At 43.2% G+C, this 19,422-nt stretch overlaps 1 protein-coding gene and 1 long non-coding RNA gene across 5 annotated transcripts in view; one reads left to right on the top strand and one right to left on the bottom strand.

Moving 5' to 3' along the window:
- LOC309639448 overlaps positions 1-2,564 on the top strand; it is a 42,689-nt gene extending 40,125 nt beyond the window's left edge. The window contains exon 2 of the long non-coding RNA XR_014251654.1: positions 2,391-2,564. This is a non-coding gene — a long non-coding RNA (uncharacterized lncRNA). The remainder of the gene's footprint in view (positions 1-2,390) is intronic.
- The window catches only part of MAPK4 (mitogen-activated protein kinase 4), a 180,417-nt gene that overhangs the window by 42,807 nt on the left and 118,188 nt on the right, over positions 1-19,422 (bottom strand). The window lies entirely within an intron of this gene.

Consider the following 19,422-nt stretch of genomic DNA (forward strand, 5'->3'; position numbering starts at 1 on the left):
TCATCCAGTGCAACCTGCACTGCCCCGCCAGACAAAGATTTCTCAGATGCTGGGTATCTGTGTTGAGAACGTGAGCTTGGGTTCAAATCCTGGGCCAGCAACTTACTTGCTGGTGACTCGCAGTAGCTTTCTTAACCCCTCTGAGCCTCAGATTCCTCATCTTCAAAACAGAGGTAATACTTTCCAAGGTGGCTGTCAGGGCTCAATGGGAACATACGAGAAGCACCGAGTTCTGAACAGAGGCTCCTCTGCCTTCCCTTTCTCAATCTCTGTGTCGATAGAGACTTTAAGAGTTCTTTCGGTTGTTGTGTTATCGCTAAACCCACCAGCCTGCGTGCTCTGGTTCTTCCTGCTCTGCCTTGCTCTCCCAGCCTTCTCACGCTTCTCCCACCGGGGTCACGCTCTGCTGTGGATGAGATGCCCACCGCCTCTGCTCTTGCCGTAGCCCTCGCCTGGAATGGCTCTTCCCTCATTCCTATTTAGATCCTAACAACGCACAAGGCTCACTCCACGCCCCACCTCCTCAGGACGTCCTCTTTGACCCTTTCAGCTCCAAATGACCTCTAACTTAGAGGAAACATGGGCCAGAAAGGGAAGCAGGGAAAGGAAAGTTTTCGACAAAGGATCTCATCTGTATCACTCGTTCCACACTGACTAGATGCCACCTTGTCTGACTTGCTAGGATTTTAGTCTATCTTCTGTCTTTCCTGTTGGATCATTGGCTCCCAATAGGCAGGGAACAGCAGTCATAGTCAACACTGCTATTTATCAAGCACTTACCATTCAGGCTGATTTCTTAGAGTGGCCAGGTGAAGGAGAAGTAGTATAATTTCCCTCTTAAGATACCCAGCGCAGATTTTCCACATTCAGCAAGTGTCTGCTGGTGGCAGCAGCGGTGACATATTAATGACTAACCTCTGGTTGTCACTCTCACACTCTTTCCTCCTCTCAGGATGGTATGAGTGCAGAGTGACAAAGCAAGCAGGGCCAGATCTTCCTGGGTGAATTAGTGGCCACCAATGTGTCGTGGAAGCCCGCTCTATGCAGACAACTCTCCCGGGGGCCTGTCGTGGGGCCTGATATTCCCACCTTCAGGTAAATGACATGGGGTGATATTCTGGTGTGTAAGAGGCCACTTGTTAAAATGCAGAAAGATACCTGTCATTCATTCGACAAGTATTACATGTTCACAGCTGGGGAGACACATACAGACATGAGCTGGTGTTAAGGACTTTACTACGTGCTCTGTTGGGGAGAGAGGACACCACGTGAGGTAAGCTTTGTTAGTGGAGTATCGTTGAGGAGTTTGCCAGGTGTCTCCCAGCGGGACTCTGAGGGAACAGGACACCAGAGGTGCAGAGGAGGGACATGTTTGGCCCATGAGATAGCGATTGTAGAGGGCTTCGATGGCCCTGGGTGGCCTGTGGACCCTGCGTGCATGCGTGGTGGGTGGAGGGAGAGTTAGTAGAGAGTGGAAGCTGAGAACTTTCCATCTAAGGTCGGTGGCTGAGCCCACCTGGGGCAGCCCTCAGGGAACCTGCATCCCGGAGGACTGGGACATCCCTGGGGGAAGTCATTCTGGCCAGCTGAGATTTCCAGAGAGCAGAAAGTCTGCCCTGTGTGCACAAAGCCCCATGACGTTCTTTCGATTTTAATCGTTTTGGATAGAAATGTTCCCAAAATATTTAGGGCAACATTTTCAGTAGCTTCACAGTTTTTTCTCTTTCTTCAATTGTTTTTTCTAGGCAGCAGGACCTTTTGATATTCCCCATCCAAAGTCTCTTGCAGGCAAATACTGAGCACTTCTCATTGAATCAGAGGTGGGAAGTCACAGCCCTGAAAGGGGGCCACCCCTGCATCCCTGCAGCAGCCCCTGGGCAGAACCCTGGGGCTCCAAGGAACACAATCTGTGAAAGCATCTGTGGTGGAAGCAGCATTGGACCACAAGTCAGAAGTCCCGGAGGGAAGCCCAGCTCTACCACGCACAAGTCACGTGAGCCTAGGCCAGTCTCTTGGTCACGCTAAGCCTTTTGTTTCCTCATCTGTCAAATGGGAGACGATAGCGTGAGCCCTGCCTTTACCCCAGGACTATCATAGGAATTAAATGATAATCAAATATGTGGAAAGAATTTGCACACTTGAAAGTGCCTCCCACCCCAGGTTCTATTGTCCTTCAAGTTAGACACACCACTGGCTGCTTAAAATACACTGAATGTGATTGAACATCCTTCGGCAGGGTCAAGAATTTGAACGTCATGATTCTGAGCCATCACACACAGAAGCTCTCAGAAATCAGAGGCAGAAACTTCTTTCAACAGCCTGATGGCTGTGACTCTTAGTTAATTCTAATGTCTGTCTTTCTATTTTTTTTCTGTCTCCTTCCTTGTCAGACTACCGACTGTCACTTCTCTCTGCTCTTCGGGTGCCTGTCTCGTCCCTAGTTTGCTGCCTCTTATCCACTGTGGACTTGACAACCGGATAATGAAGTTTATGAGAACTGTGTGTAAAGTGAACAGGCTCAGGTAAAATGTATAAAAAACGTCGTGCACGGGCTATACACCATCTGTGCGGCAGTTAAAGATCTTTTTAGCTTCCGTCTTGCCTGTGCCTCAGATGAATGAGGCTGCAAAACAGAGGGACTGGCGTCCTCAGTCATCATTTCAAAACTTGTGCTGGGCTTGGGGGCCACCAGCCAACCCTCATGCGTGCTCGCCCACTGCAGGACCCATAGGAGGCTGCTGGGTCAAAGCTGCGAGGACAGAAACAGGTGTCTTTGTGCCAAGTTCTCTGACCCCAGGTTCTGGCTGCCTTTGGGCCTTTGGTTTTCTTTCCTCCCACATGCCCTGCTCTGTCCCACCGAGTAAGAAGAACTCACGTTTCCTAAGGGCTCCCTCCCTGCCAGGCCTGGTGCTGAGCACTTTGCATTCTTTAGCTCAATCCATCCTTAACACAACCCGAGAAAAACAGATGCCGTTATTTCCTTCTCACAGGTAAGAAAACTGAGCTTAGAGAGGATGAATAGCTTGCTCAAGGTCACACAGTTTTTCAGAAGTAGAATCAGGGCTGGAACCCTGACTGCTCTGCTCCATAGTTCCTTCTCCTGGGCTCTCAACAGTGAATCCCAGGCCCTGCCGCATCCTGGGTGTCCAGAATCTCTCCTACAAAAGGTGAGTGGTCTGCGCCAGAAACCTCCATTTAGTCTGTGGAGAACAATGAAAGATGTCTTCTGGAGAGCAGAGGGGGCTGCCGAGGACTGGGGGAGGCCCTGTACTGAGGCTCTGGGTGGGAAGACCCAAGACCTAGGCAACAGTCAGGTGGTGTGATTTCTGGAGCAGCAGGAAAGTTGCTTGAAAAATACTGCCTCCACCTGCTGGCTGATGCCTGAAAATTTCTTTCCCTGAGATTCAACCTTTCCTTTCACATTCAAGAGTAAAACATACTTTGTCCCAGCTTACCCTTCCCCGTCCCCGTGTCCTCAAGTCCATTCTCTATGTCTGTGTCTTTATTCCTGTCCTGCCCCGAGGTTCTTCAGAACCTTTTTTTTTTTTTTTTTTAGATTCCATATATATGTGTTAGCATACGGTATTTGTCCTTCTCTCTCTGACCCACTTCACTCTGTATGACAGACTCTAACTCCATCCACCTCACTACAAATAACTCAATTTCATTTCTTTTTATGGCTGAGTAATATTCCATTGTATATATGTATCACATCTTCTTTGGGATGAAGTGAGAGAGTGGCATGGACATATATACACTACCAAATGTAAAATAGATAGCTAGTGGGAAGCAGCCGCATAGCACAGGGAGATCAGCTCTGTGCTTTGTGACCACCTGGAGGGGTGGGATGGGGACGGTGGGAGGGAGACGCAAGAGGGAGGAGATATGGGGATACATGTATATGAATAGCTGATTCACTTTGTTATACAGCAGAAACTAACACACCATTGTAAAGCAATTATACTCCAATAAAGATGTTAAAGAAAAAAAAGGGTAAAACTTAAAATATAAACATCTCCTGGCTCTGTGGCCATATTTTAACATTCATACTAAAGTGTAAATGATTGATACCAGCTTCCCTTTTAAGATCCATGGAGGGTTTTGAGAAAAGGAGGAAGCACCAAGTGGTGCTCCTGTGGATGTAAGGAAGGATGGGAAAGGAGATGGGGGATGGCAAACTGAGGAGGGAAGCTCTAATGTGAGCAAAGGGAGGCAGAGAGAGGAGACTAAGAGATACAGATTCTACCAGCTCTGCAGTTTTGGCTAAAACTAGTCCTGGCTCTAGACATTCTCACTCTCTTAAACCATCAGAGGTGTTCTCTGCCCAAAGGTACATGGGGCAAGAGCCTATTGAAAACCTTGAAGTAAAACCTGAGAGTGATAAAAACCTATTTTGCAACGAAATTCTCCAGGCTTTTTTTTGTTTGTTTGTTTTAATGCTCTGACTTTAGGATGATTGGTTTTGGAAAACTGCTTCTACTTGAACGCCACATGGGCATTTAAATGACAACGTGTGGGTATGTAGGAAGTCCCTGATATCAGCGGTCCCCAACCTTTCTGGCACCAGGGACCGGTTTCGTGGAAGACAATCTTTCCACGGACTGGGGCGGGGGCGGGGAGAGGGGAGTGTTGGTTCAGGCAGTAATGCGAGTGATGGGAAGCGGCAGATGAAGCTTCGCTTGCTAACGGGCTGCTCACCTCCTGCTGTGCGGCCCGGTTCCTAATAGGCCCCGGACCGCTATCGGTGTGCGGCCTGGGGGTTGGGGACACCTGCCATATATACATAGAGTAGGCTTTTACACAGACTGTGCCCCAGGATTTAAGTTCAGTAGCACAGACCTCCATCAGAAAGCAGAAAATGTTAAATTTCAACTGACCACGAATCCTTTCTTTATAGAGTTAAGTCAAATTCTTGCTCCTTCCGTATCTCTCTGGTGCCTTGCCCTTCCTGGAGACGCTTTGCCTTCCTGGCAGATTCATTTCTGGAGCTTTCATTTTGCTGTCTTGCAGGACAGATTTTTATTTTATTTTCTAATTGCAAAGTGGTACAGGTCCACTTAAAAAACTTTCAGCCATCAAAGAAATAATCCTTAAAGGAAAAGTTATTCCTTGATTCTCAGGGTACCCCATACCCTAAGGGGAATCGCAATTTAGCATAAGTCCTGTTTTTTCCTTTCCTCTCTCCATCCACACGCACATATACTTTCTTTCCAAAAATGAAATAATTCTATTATACTTTACCTAACCTGCTTTCTTCATCTCAGTTACAGACGACTTCTCATTAGGATGAAAAGAGCTTTTTAAATGGTTACACAGTGAGTGCAGAATCCCTTTGTCGTTTATAATCTCTGTTCAAAGCCCTTAAATTTTTGTTCCAAATGCCTTGTTCTCTGTGGGGATTTGGGTGCTCTGAAATATGTCAGCCTAGGTTAACTCACTGTGTTAAGCTGTTGTTAGCAGCAAGATGCTCTTCCGAAAGGAAATAAGTATAACTTACCTATCAACTCTCACCTGGATCTGAATAAGTAGAGTGGGGTTGGGTTAGGAATGTGAGAGCCCAACCGGAACAGTTATCACTTTAAAATAGGGGGGCAGCTACCACTTTCCTTTTCTACCGTCTATTACAAAGAGGCCCTGGAGAGAAGCAAGGTCAGAGGGGCTGGCCGCAGAGGTCACTGTAATGACCTGAAACAGCCAAGGCAGGTGAAGCAGAAGAGCTAGCTTGGGAGACATGAGCCTTCTGGGCTAACTCAGGCCTCGCACCCCTCCTTTTTGGGCTGTCCCCGTCCAGGCTTTGTGGAGAAGGCTAGGGGGGCAGAGTCTAAGGTGGATTTGCCAGGGACTTCACATCCATCCTGTCTTGCTTCCTTGATCTCACTGTTCTGAATCTGTGACCTCAGTCCTGACTCTGCCCTTCTCTCCTCCAATCAGCCAGAGGCGAGTTGAAAAAAGCAGTATCCCTTTCTTGGATGGCCCTGGGCACCTATGCCCCTAAATAACAGAGACAGATTTCAGGAAAGTCTCATTGCATATAGCAGACGTGTCCCTGAAAACTTGGGCCCATGCTGGATGGAGGAAGCTCTCGATCTGCTTAACATGTACAAGCTTAAAGGGAAGTACATTTGCAAAATGGACTTTGGGTTTGTAATGTGAACAAACACACCTTATTTAGCTCTCCAACAAGCACAGAGTTGGGCAGTTTGGTTTGCTTAAATCAGGAGCCACTTCTGAGAAGAAAATCCATTGTTCAAGAAGGAAGCAGAATGTTACAAAGAATATGGTGTAGACAAAGTTTCAGTGCTTCTGAAGGGGTGGTCTGGTGTTGTGGCTAAATGAGAGTTAAGCAGAAAAGGCTTTTTGTTTCAACTCCTGCAGCTGGAAATATCTCTGAAATGTCCCCATTCGATTTCCTGCCTTGGTGCACAGCACCCAGGGAACAGAATTCAATTTTTGATGACTGAATGACTTTCTTCGCTTCCGGGTCTTTCCGAATTTTAGTTCATTATGGTGCCAGGCACCAGAGAGAAGCATAGAGAATGTGGAAGACATTTGGCATTTGGTCTACAGACTTCAGAACCGAATTGAAGTGAAAATCCAAAGAACAACGGAATTCTTGATGAGACTTGTATTTATTTTGTTGTCATTTGTTTGCTCCTTAGAGCCAAATCTATACTTTACTATCAGGCAAGTCACTTTTTGGGGGGTCCTTTCTGGGTAGTGAGATGAGTTGATATCTAGGCTCTAACGTGGCCCTCACATTCTGTGTCCCTGAGAACCGTGCCACTCTGGTTACTTGAGCGTTCCCGTCGATTGCTATTTTGCTAACTGCCGCCTGCCCCAAGCTCATCAGGAAACTCATCAAGCGCTGACACGCTGGCTCCCGCGGCAGGACGCGCTGTGAAGGCAGCAGACTTACATCACTGTGACAACAGAGCCCTCCAGGGGAGCTGGACACGCCGAGGGTCATAATCTGGCACCACTCGAGAAGATGATAATCTTTAAGCCTGGCTGTTTCTCCCAAACACAGTCTGAGGGTGATGTGAACAGAAATGGCCTTCCTGTTGGAGGCGGAGGTGCAGGGAAGAGACCCGACGATCAAGGATGAAGGCTGCTTTGATCTCGCACAGTCTTGCATCTAAAATTCTGGGGTCTCTGTCTTGAGATGGACTGAGGGGAAGGCCCTGGGACGCGAGTCCTTGGCTGGCTTGATAATTAGTCTGGGGGCTGGTGCTCTGTGGTCACCGTGCCTCCGCACACATGTGTGACACGCCCGCATCTCCGATCTTCCCCACAGCAGCGTGCGGGATGCGGGTGAACTCTCTCTTTCATTTACAGTGACGAGGCTGAGCCCCGCAGGGTGGGGTGACTTGCTCAAGGTCACACAGGAAATGCGTGGGAGGCAGGACTGGAACCCAGGTCCCTGACGCCAGCCCCTTGGTCTTTCTTCCGGTCTTTGAAAAGATTCCACATTGCTTTAAATTCTGATGTTCTGCGCCCTCAGGAGGGAAGAAGTGCAGCCACTGCTCCCTTTCCCAGATGGGGAAACCAAGGCACAGGGCAGGCATATTTGTTCCTGGTCAGTTGGTGAGTTGGGAGTGGAATGGAGCCTAGAAATCAGATTGAATCTCAGGCCAGGGTTTTGTTCCCAAACGAGCAACTTCTTTAGTCCCGTGCATTCGTGATGGTCTGTGGGATGCCCACTGGGAGTGTCCTGAGCAAGGAGGCTAGGCAGAGGAACCCCGAAGGCATGGGGGGAGGGGGGAAGGAGGAATGGCAGGTGAGAAAAGCCGGGCTGGGACTGCCTCCTGGGAGCCAAGCCTACAAATGTGGCTCTGCCTGCAGGTCACCCCACACACCACCGCTGGCCCTTTGGCCCCAATCCTGACAGGCCTGCCGAGAACCTACTTCTCTATCCCTGCAGCAGCCTCCACCCTATTCAGCTTCATCCCAGGACATTCCTGAGGACGGTCTCTAGAGCCCCGGGAGGTGCTCACCCAGGCCTGCCTTCATCTGCACGCCTCCGGACCGACCTTCCTCCCTCCTGCGTGGCTGCTCTGAGGACGGTGGGAGCTGCTCTAAGGAGCTGATCCAACCCACACCCGTGTGTTGCTGAGGGTAGAGGGTCCTGCCCGCCACGCCTCGCCTCCTGCTCTCCTGAAGACAGACAGAGCTCTTCTTAGCCGCAATAACAGAAGCCACTCAAAGGAGTTTAAGCAGAAAGAGAGGCTCCTCCAAGGGTATCTGATGGAGGTTAGGGCGAGGGTAACGTCCGCAAAGGACTGCAAACATTAATCAGAGGGCTCTCTCTCTCCAGCTCTCCTGACCCGACCTCCCTCTTCACGTGGCACCTTCCATCTGCACATGTGGGCTGCTGTCTGCTCTGCTCTCAAGACAGGAGCGACCACTATGCCTGACCCCCTTCCTGCTGGTCAGGGTGGCAGGGCGGATGGTGAGTCAGATGCCTAAAGGGGGACCCCCAGAGAGAAAGGAGAAAATCCAACCATGGTTCTTCTGGGGCTGAGCCCCAGCTCCATGCAGCCCTGCGTCTAGCTGTGCTGCCCACTCTTCTGCACTTCTGGAAGGGAGGGAACTTCTCCATCTGGGGCTGAAAGGGTTGTGTGGGTGAACTCTGGGACTGTTAAAACATCTAGTCTGCATAAGCTTCCCACTTAAATATAAACTCCATGAAGGCAGGAACCTTGTCGACAGTCTTGTGTTTCAGTTTTGTATCCCCAGCACCTTGACCATGGTTATCATTCAAATGTTTGTTGATTGAATATTTTTAATTTTGGGGTCTTTTTATTGAGGTATAGTTAATATACAATATCATATAAGTTACAGGTGTGCAACATGGTAACAATTTTTAACGATTGTACTCCATTTATAGTTATTATAAAATATTGGCTATATTCCCTATGCTGTATAATATATCCTTGTAGTTTATTTTATACATAGTAATTTGTACCTCCTTAATACCCTACCTCTATCTTGCCCCTTCCCCTTCCCCTACTGGTAACCCCTAGTTTATTCTCTATATCGGTGAATCTGTTTCTTTTTTGTTACATTCACTAGTTTGTTTTATTTTTTAGATTCCACATGTAAGTGGTATCATACAGTTTTTGTCTTTCTCTGTCTGACCTATATCACTTAGCATAATACGCTCCAAATCTATTCATATTGTTGCAAATGGCAAAATTTCATTCTTTTTTACGGCTGAGTAGTATTCTAGTGTTATACCACATCTTCATTATCCATTCATCTGTTGATGGACACTTAGGTTGCTTCCATATCTTGGCTATTGTAAATAATGCTGCTATGAACAGGAGCGTGCATGTATCTTTTTGAATTAGTGTTTTCATTTTTTCCAGATATATACCCAGGAGTGGGATTGCTGGGTCATACAGTAGTTCTATCTTTAGTTTTTTGAGAAGCTTCCATACCGTTTTCCACAGTGACTGCACCAATTTACATTCCTACCAACAGTGTATTGGATTCCCTTTTCTCCACATCTTTGCCAACATTTTTCATTTGTGTTCTTTTTGATAATAGCCATTCTGACAGGTGTGAGGTGATATCTCATTGTGGTCTTAATTTGCATTTCTCTGATGATTAATGATGTTGAGCACCTTTTCATGTGCCTGTCAGCCATTTGTATGTCTTCTCTGGAAAAATGTCTATTCAGGTCTTCTGCCCATTTTTAAATTGTTTTTTTTAATGTTGAGTTGCATGAGCTGTTTATATATTTTGGATTTAACCCCTTATTGGTCATATCATTTGCAAATATTTTCTCCCATTCAGTAGGTTGTCTTTTCATTTTGTCTTTTCACAGTGTTTTCCTTTGCTGTGCAAAAACTTTTAGGTTTAATTAGGTCCCATTTGTTTATTTTTGCTTCTGTTTCCTTTGCCTTAGGAGACAGATCCAAAAAAATATGGCTACATTTATGTCAAAGTGTGTTTTGCTATGTTTTCTTCTAGGAGTTTTATAGTTTCTGGTCTTACATTCAGGTTTTTAAAAATTTTGAGTTTATTTCTGTATATGGTATTAGAAAATGTTCTAATTTCATTCTTTTGCATGTAGCTGTCCAGTTTTCCTGGTACTGCTTCTTGGAGAGACTGTCTCTTCTCCATTGTATATTCTTGCCTCCTTTGTCATAGATTAATTGACCATAAGCGTGTGGGTCTATTTCTGGGCTCTCTATTCTGTTCCATTGATCTATGTGTCTGTTTTTGTGCCAATACCATTATGTTTTGACCACTGTAGCTTTGTAGTATAGTCTGAAGCTAGGGCACATGATACCTCCAGCTATGTTCTTCTTTCTCAAGATTGTTTTTGCTATTCATGGGCTTTTGTGTTTCCACACAAATTTTAAAATTATTTGTCCTATTTCTGTGGAAAATGCCATTGGTATTTTGATAGGGATTGTACTGAATCTGTAGATTGGTTTGGGTAGTATGGTCATTTTAACAATATTGATTCTTCCAGTCCAAGAATGCGGTATATCTTTCCATCTGTTTGTGTTATCTTCAATTTCTTTCATCAGTGTCTTACAGCTTTCTGAGTACAGGTCTTTTACCTCCCTAGGTAGGTTTATTCATAGGTATTTTATTCTTATTGATGCGATGGTAAATGGGATTGTTTGCTTAAGTTCTCCTTCTGATAGTTTGTTGTTAGTATATAGAAATGCAACAGATTTCTGTATATTAATTTTGTATTCTGCAACTTGATTGAATTCATTGATGAGCTCTAGTAGTTTTCTGGTGGCATCTTTAGGATTTTCTATGTATAGTATCATGTCATCTGCAAACAGGGACAGTTTTACTTCTTCCATTTCAATTTGGATTCCTTTTATTTCTTTTTCTTGTTTGATTGCTGTGGCTAGGACTTCCAGTGCTATGTTGAATAAAAGTGGTGAAAGTGGGCATCCTTGTCTTGTTCCTGAACTTAGGCTTTTCACTATTGAGTATGATGTCAGCTGCGGGTTTTTCATATATGGCCTTTATTATGTTGAGGTAGGTTCCCTCTATACCCACTTTCTGGACAGTTTTTATCATAAATGGATGTTGAATTTTATCAAAAGCTTCTTCTACATCTATTGAGATGATCATATGGTTTTTACTCTTCAATTTGTTAATGTGGTATATCACATTGATTGATTTGCAGATATTGAAAAATCCTTGCACCCCTGAGATAAATCCCACTTGATCATGGTGTATGATCCTTTTTATGTATTGTTGGATTTGGTTTGCTAATATTTTGTTGAGGATTTTTGCATCTATGTTTATCAGTGATATTGGCCTATAATGTTCTTTTTTTTGTGTGTGGTATCTTTGTCTGATTTTGGTATCAGGATGATGCAGGCCTTGTAGAATGAGTTTGGAAGCATTCCTCCCACTGAAAATTTTTGGAATAGTTTGAGAAGGATAGGTGTTAATTTTTCTCTAAATGTTTGGTAGAATTCACCTGTGAAGCCATCTGGTCCTAGACTTTTGTTTCCTGGGAGTTTTTTTTTTTTTTTTTTTTTTCCACCGATTCAGTTTCATTACTGGCAATTGGTCTGTTCATATTTTCTATTTCTTCCTGGTTCAGTCTTGGGAGATTGTATATTTCTAAGAATTTGTCCATTTCTTCTAGGTCATCCATTTTTTGGGCACACAGTTGTTTGTAGTAGTCTCTTATGATCTTTTGTATTTCTGTGGTGTTGATTATAACTTCTCCTTTTACATTTCTGATTTTATTGATTTGGGTCCTTTTTTTCTTGATGAGTCTGGCAAAAGGTTTATCAATTTTGTTTATCTTTTTGAAGAACCAGCTCTTAGTTTCACTGATCTTTCCTATTATTTTGCAGACTTTGTTTCATTTATTTCTGCTCTGATCTTTATGATTTCTTTCCTTCTACTAACTTTGGGTTTAGTTTATTCTTCTTTTCCTAGTTCCTTTAGGTGTAGGGTTAGGTTAAGATTTTTCTCATTTCCTGAGGTAAGCTTGTGTTGCTATAAACTTCCTGTTTAGAACTGTTTTTGCTGTGTCCCACAGATTTTGGATCATTATGTTTTTGTTTTCATTTGTCTCCAGGTATTTTTTTGATCCTCCTTGATTTCTTCAGTGATTCATTGGTTGTTTAGTAGCATATTGTTTAGCCTCCATGTGTTTGTGGGAATTTTTTACAGTTTTTTTCCTGTAGTTTATTTCTACTCTCATAGTATTGTGGTCAGAAAAGATGCTAGATATAATTTCAATTTTCTTAAATTTACCGAGGCTTATTTTGTGGCCTAGCATGTGATCTATCCTGGAGAATGTTCCATGTACACTTGAAAAGAATGTGTATTCTGCTGCTTTTGGATGGAGTGTTCTAAAAATATCAATTAAGTCTATCTGGTCTAATGTGTCATTTAAGTCCAGTGTTTCTGTATTGATTTTCTGTCTGGATGATCTATCCATTGATGTAAGTGGGGTGTTAAGGTCCCCTACTTTTATTGTGTTACTGTCAATTTTCCCTTTATGTCTGTTAATATTTGCTTCATGTGTTTAGGTGGTCTTATGTTGGATTCATATATATTTACAATTGTTATATCTTCTTGGATTGATCCCTTGATCATTATGTAATGTCCTTCTTCGTCTCCTGTAACAGTCTTTATTTTAAAGTCTACAGCAAGTCCCCTACATATGAATGAGTTCCATTCTGAGTGCATGTTCATAAGTCCAATTTATTTGTAAGTCCAGCAAATTTATCCTAGGTAGCCAACTATTGTGAAATAGGCTATATAGTACTGTACTGTAATAGGTTTATAATACTTTTTACACAAATAATACATAAAAAACAAACACACACAAAAAAGAAAACATTTTTAATCTACAGTACAGTACCTTGAAATGTACAGTAGTACTGTGCAACAGCTGGCATACAGGGGCATGTTCGTATCTTTGAAAGTTCACAACTTGAAGGTCCGTATGTAGGGGACTTACTGTATTTTATCTGATATAAGTATTGCTACCCAGCTTTCTTTTGATTTCCATTTGCATGGAATACCTTTATCCATCCCCTCACTTTCAGTCTGTGTCTTTAGATCTGAAGTGAATCTCTTATAGGCAGCATATATACAGGTCTTGTTTTTGTATCCATTCAGCCGCTCTATGTCTTTTGAATGGAGAATTTAGTCCATTTACATTTAAGGTAATGATTGATATGTATGCACTTATTGCCATTTTGTTAATTGTTTTGGGATTGTTTTTGTATGTCTTTTTTGTTCCTTCTTTTGTTCTCTTGTGATTTGATGACTATCTTAAGTGTTATGTTTGGATTCCTTTGTCTTTTTTTGTGTGTAAAGCTACTATAGATTTTGGTTTGTGGTTACCGTGAGGTTTGTATATAGCAATCTCTATACATATGTAATAGTTTTAAGTTGCTGATCTCTTAATTTCAAATGCATTTTAACAACCCTGCATTTGTACTCTCCTCCCCTCATGATTACTGTTTTTGATATCATATTTTACATCTAATAGTTTTGTGTATCCCTTAACTGCTTATTGTGGATATAGATGATTTTACTACTTTTGTCTTTTCACCTGCCTACTAGCTTTATAAGTGGTTGATCTTCTATCATTAATGTATGTTTGCCTTTAACAATGAGATTTTTCCTTTCATATTTTTTCTACTAGCTTTATAAGTGGTTGATCTTCTATCATTAATGTATGTTTGCCTTTATCAATGAGATTTTTCCTTTCATATTTTTTCATGTTTCTAGTTGTGGCCTTTTCTTTTCCCTCTTAGAGAAGGTCTTTTAACATTTCTTGTAAAGCTGGTTTGATGTTGAACTCTTTTAGCATTTGCTTTTCTGTAAAGCTTTTGATCCCTTCACCAAATCTGAATGAGAGCCTTGCTGGGTAGAGTATTCTTGGTTGTAGGCTTTCCCCTTTCATTACTTTAAATATATCACGACACTCCCTTCTGGCCTGCAGAATTTCTGCAGAAAAGTCAGCTGATAGCCTTATGGGAGTTCTCTTGTATGTTATTTGTTGCTTTTCCCTCATTGCTTTTAATATTCTCTTTATCTTTCATTTTTTCCATTTTAATTACAATGGGTCTCGTGTTTCTCTTTGGGTTAATTCTGTTTGGGACTCTCTGCCCTTTCTGAACTTGGATGTCTGTTTCTTTCCCAGGTTAGGGAAGTTTTCAGCTATTATGTCTTCAAATATGTTCTCAGCTCCTTTCTCTCTCTCTCTACTCCTTCTGGGACCCCTATTACATGAATATTAGGGCACTTGATGTTGTCCCAGAGGTCTCTTAAACTGTCCTCATTTCTTTTCATTCTTTTTTTCTGTTCAGCATCAGTGATTTCCACTAGTCTGTCTTCCAGCTCACTGATCCATTCTTCTGTATCATTTAGTCTACTATTGATTCCTTCTAGTGCATTTTTCATTCCAGTTATTATATTCTTTATCTGTTTGTTCTTTATATTTTCTAATTCTTTGTAAAAAAAAAAAAAAAAACTTCTAAGTTCTTGCTCTGTGCATCCATTCTTCTCCCAAGTTCTTTGATCATCTTTATGATCACTACCCTGAACTCCTTCTTGGGTAGACTGCGTATCTCTACTTCACTTATTCTTCTGGGCTTTTTTATCTTGTTCCTTAATCTGGAACATGTTCTTCTGTTGCCTCATTTTGCCTAGGTTGCTGTTTTGTTTGTTTGTTTGTTTGTTTTTATGTATCCAGTAGGTGGTTACCTTTCCTGACCTTGGAGAAGTGGCCTTTATAGGAGATATCCTGTGCATCCCAGCAGTGCGGTCCCCTCTGGTTACCCTATGAAGGCTGCGTGGGTCCTTCTGTTATGGCAGGCTGACTATGTGAGTGGTGTGGTAGGCTTGGTTGTCCCTGGTCCAGTTGGTTGCCAGGCCCTGCCTTGTGCAGAGGCTGCCAGCTGCTGGTTGGCAGACCCGGTCATGAGGTGGCAGATTGTGGAACCCTGTGGGGGGGTGGCGCTAGTGCTGGCTCACTGGTGGGCAGAGTCAGGGTCCAGAATACTCTGGGGCTGTTGTCCGTCGACTGGTAGGTGAAGCCATGTCCTGGGCTTAGTGCCAGCCTACTGGCAGGCAGAGCTGGGTCCTGCAGTCTGATTGCAGGGCCCAGGGGTCCCAGAGCTTGTGTCAGATCACAGGTGGGTGGAGCTGGTTCCAGACACAGTTGGGTACAGGGCCTGAGGTATCCTGAAGCTTGTATTGACCTGCATCAAGTCTGCAGGGCCAGGGTCCAGCCAGTCCCAGGTCAGAATTTGGCTTGCTTGTGGGTGGGCTGGGTACTTAAGCTGTGGGATTGTAGTTTTCTTGTGTCTTGTGTCTGCCCCCTGGTGGGTGAGGCTGGTCCAGAGTCTAGAGCAGGCTCTCTGGAGGGCAGGGCCAGGGTCCAGGGGATTCTGGGGCTGGTGCCTGCCCACTGGTGGTGGAGCTGGGTCCTGCGCCCTCTGGTGGGCAGGGTTGTGTCCAGAGGCAGCTGTGGGCTCGGGGTGGGGGTGGGGGTCTAAGGCAGGCTGTCTGCTGATGGGTGGGGCTGTGTCCCTGCCCAGTTAGTTGCTTGGCCTGAGGCATCCCAGCACTGGAGCCTATGGGCTGTTGGCCCAGAGCAGGCTGGGTCCTGGGGCTAACAAGCTAGAAGGAGGATTCCACAATGGCTCTTGCCAGCACCAGTATCCACGTGGTAGAAGGAGCTCCCCCAAATGGATGCGACCAGTTTCTATGTCCCCAGGGTGAGCTGTAGCTGCCTCCTGCTGCTCCAGGAGACTCTCCAAGATCAGCAGGTTGGTCTGACCCAGGCACCTGTCAAAATTACTGCTTCTGCTCTGGGTCCCGGAGTGTGAGATTTTGTGTGCACCCTTTTAAGAGTGAAGACTCTATTTCCCCCAGCCCTCTAGGACTCCCCAAATTAAGCCTTGCTGCCCTTCAAAGCCAAATGCTCTGGGGGCTCGTCTTCCTGGTGCAGGACCCCTGGGCTGGGGAGCCCAATATGGGGCTCAGAACTCTCACTACTCTGGGAGAACTTCTGCAATTGTAATTATTCTCCATTTTGTGTGTTGCCCACCCCAGGGTATGACACTTTATTGGGAGTCTGCCCCTCCTACCCTTCTTGTTGTGATTCTTCTTTATGTCTTTAGTTGTAGAAGATCTTTTCTGGTAGGTTCTGGTCTTTTTCATCGATGGTTGTTCTGCAGATAGTTGTGATTTTGGTGTGTCTGTGAGAGGAGGTGAGCTCAGGGTCTTTATTCCACCATCTAGGCCGATGTCCCAAGATTTTTCACTTTAAAACAGCTTTGAGGTATAAATGAAATACAACAAGCTGTACATATTTAAAGTGTACAGTTTTGATAAGTTTATGTACTTATATCTGTGAAACCATCACCAATCAAAATAATGAACATATGCATCACCCACAAAAGTTTCCTGATGTCCCTTTATAATCTCTCTCCATTCCCTAGGCAACCATTAATCTGTTTTCTGTCACTATAGATTAGCTTACCTTTTCTAGACTTCTGTATAAATGGAGTCTTATAGTATTTGCTTCATTCATTCATTTTGGTCTGGCTTCTTCTGCTCAGCATAATTACTTTGAGATCCATCCAAACTTTTGTGAATGGTTCATTGCCTGTTGTTGCTGAGTAGTAATTCCATTGTATGGATATACCACAGTTTGTTCACATGGATGTTGATGAACATCTGGGTAGCTTCTAGTTTTTCTCTATGAAAAGAAAGCTGCTATGAACATTTACACACAAGGCTTTGTATGGACATATGCTTTCATTGCTCTTGGGTAAATATATAGAAGTGGAATGTCTGAATCATATGGTAGATGTAAGTTTAGCTTTTAAAGACACTGCCAAATCATTTCCCCAAATGGTTATAACATTGACTTTCAAATATTAAGCCAAACTTGCATTCCTGAGAGAAGACATACTTGACTGATGTGCATTTTCCTTTTTATATATTGCTAAATTCAATTTGCTAAATTTTGTTTAGAAATTTTGCATCTATGTTAATGGGAGATATTTCATTTATTGTAATTTTTTTTGTCAGGTTTTGCTTCACAGTAATGCTTAGAATAAATTGGGAAGTAGTCCCTTCTCTTCAGTTTTTTGAGAGTTTATAGAATTGGTACTTAAATATTTGGTAGAATTCACCTATGAAGCTATTTGGGCCCGGAGTTTTCTTTGTGGGAAGGTTTTTAACTACAAATTTAATTTCTTTAAGAAATATAGTGATGTTCAAATTATCTGTTTATTATTTTTTTGAGATATAATTCACATATCATAAAATTCGCTATTTAAGAATCCAATGGTTTTTAGTATATTGTACAACCTTGCCAATCATCATTACTATCTAATGCAAGAACATTTTTATCACCCAAACATAAAACCTCATACTTATTGGAAGTCACACTCTATTTTTTCCCAACATCTAGCCCCTGGCACCAAATTTATTTTCTGTCTCTATGAATTTGCTTATTCTGTACATTTCATATAAGGGAATTATATAATATGTGGCCTTTTGTGACTGGCTGCTTTTCACTTAGCATAATGGTTTCAAGATTCATCCATATTATAGACTATATCCTTTTTGTGACCTGAATAGCCAACACAACCTTGAAAAAGAACAATGTTGTCAGACTCACACTCCTGATTTCAAAACTTATACAAAACTTCAGTAATCAAGATAGTGTAGTACTGACATAAGGAGAGACATATGAAAGAAGTTGGACCTCTATCTCATACCTTATACAAAAATTAACTCAAAATGCATCAAAGACCCAAATGTAAGAGCTAAAACTATAAACCTTTAAGGAATCATGGGTTAAATCTTCATGACCTTGGATTAGGGAATGGTTTCTTAGTTTTGACACCAAAGGCAATAGCAAGAAAAGAAAAAATATATAAACTGGATATCATCAAAATGAAACACATTTGTGCTTCAAAGGGTAACACCAAGAAAGTAAAAAGATAGCCCAAAGAATGGAAGAACATTTTTTGCAAATCATTTATCTGATAAGGGACTTGTATCTAGAATATATAAAGAACTTATACAATTCTATTTTAAAAAACCAATAAAAATGGGCAAAGGATATGAATAGACAGTCCCCCAAAGAAGTTGTACAAATGGCCAATAAACACATGAAAAGATGTTCAACATCATTAGCCATCAGGGAAATGGAAATCAAAACCACAGTGACATGCCACTTCACACCCATTAGGATAGCTAGGATAAAAACAAACAGAAAATCTCAAGGGTGAGTGAAAATTTGGAGAAATTGAACCCTCATACATTGCTGTTGAGAATATAAAATAGTACTGCCATTTTGGAAAACATCCTGGTATTTCCTCAAACAATATCATATGACCCAGTAATTCCACTCCTATGTCTACATCCAAGAGAAATGAAAACCTCTGTAAACACAAAAACTTGTGCATGAATGTTCACAGCAGTATTATTCCTGATAGCCCCAAAGTGGAAACCCAAATATCTGTCAGCTGAGGAATAGGTAAGCAAAATGTTGTATGTCCATACAATGGAATGTAATTTGGCAGTAAAAAGAAACGAAGTACTAAAACCTTCCACCAAGTGGATGGACCTTGAAAACACTAAGTAAAAGAAGCCAGTCACAAAGGATCACATATTGCACAATTCTATTTATATGAAATGTCCAGAACAGGCAAATCTATAAAGAAAGAAAGTAGATTTCTTGGTTGCCTAGGATTGGGGGGATGGAGACTTTGGGGGATGATGACTCACGTGGGTGAGGTTTCTTTCTGGGGTAATGAGGATGTTTTAAAATTGATTCTGGGGATAGATGCATGACTCTGTGACTATACTAAAAGCCATTGGATTGTACATTTTAAATGGGTGAATTGTATGGCATATTGAGAATATCTCAATAAAATTGTTTAAAAAAAGAGTTTAAAAGCAAATATAAACCAGTGTTCTACTGAAAGGGATACCCTAGCTGGTAGCCCTTTTCCAGCTGGCTGAATGCTGGGGCAGCGAGCTCTGGGTCCCTTAGTGGGAGCCTGTGTTCCAAAGAAGCAGGTCCTGGGCTTCAGTAAGTTTCCAGTGGGGAGAGATGGAGGGAGAGGGTGTGTGGGAGTGCTGGGAAACAGCAGCAGGGATGTGGGAAGGTGGGAACCCACAGGGAGAAGAAGGGAGGGCCAAGGACACAGGGATCATCATTTCCTGTCCTGGCTCCATCTCTGCCCACTGTGAGGCACAGGGCAGGTCACAGAACTGCTCTGCTCTCCACATGTCCTCATGAGAAAGCAGAAGCAAGTGCCCCGTTTCGTGACTCTTCCCTCATCTCATCACGGCAGGTAGCAGGGGAGTTCTCAAGTTCTGAAGCTGAGCCCAGTTGCATCAGCTGCTCCTGGTCCTTGGAGGCAGGTCTGGTCCAGC

The sequence above is a fragment of the Balaenoptera physalus genome (assembly GCF_965194825.1).
Source record: "Balaenoptera physalus genome assembly, chromosome: 12".
NCBI lineage: Eukaryota > Metazoa > Chordata > Mammalia > Artiodactyla > Balaenopteridae > Balaenoptera > Balaenoptera physalus.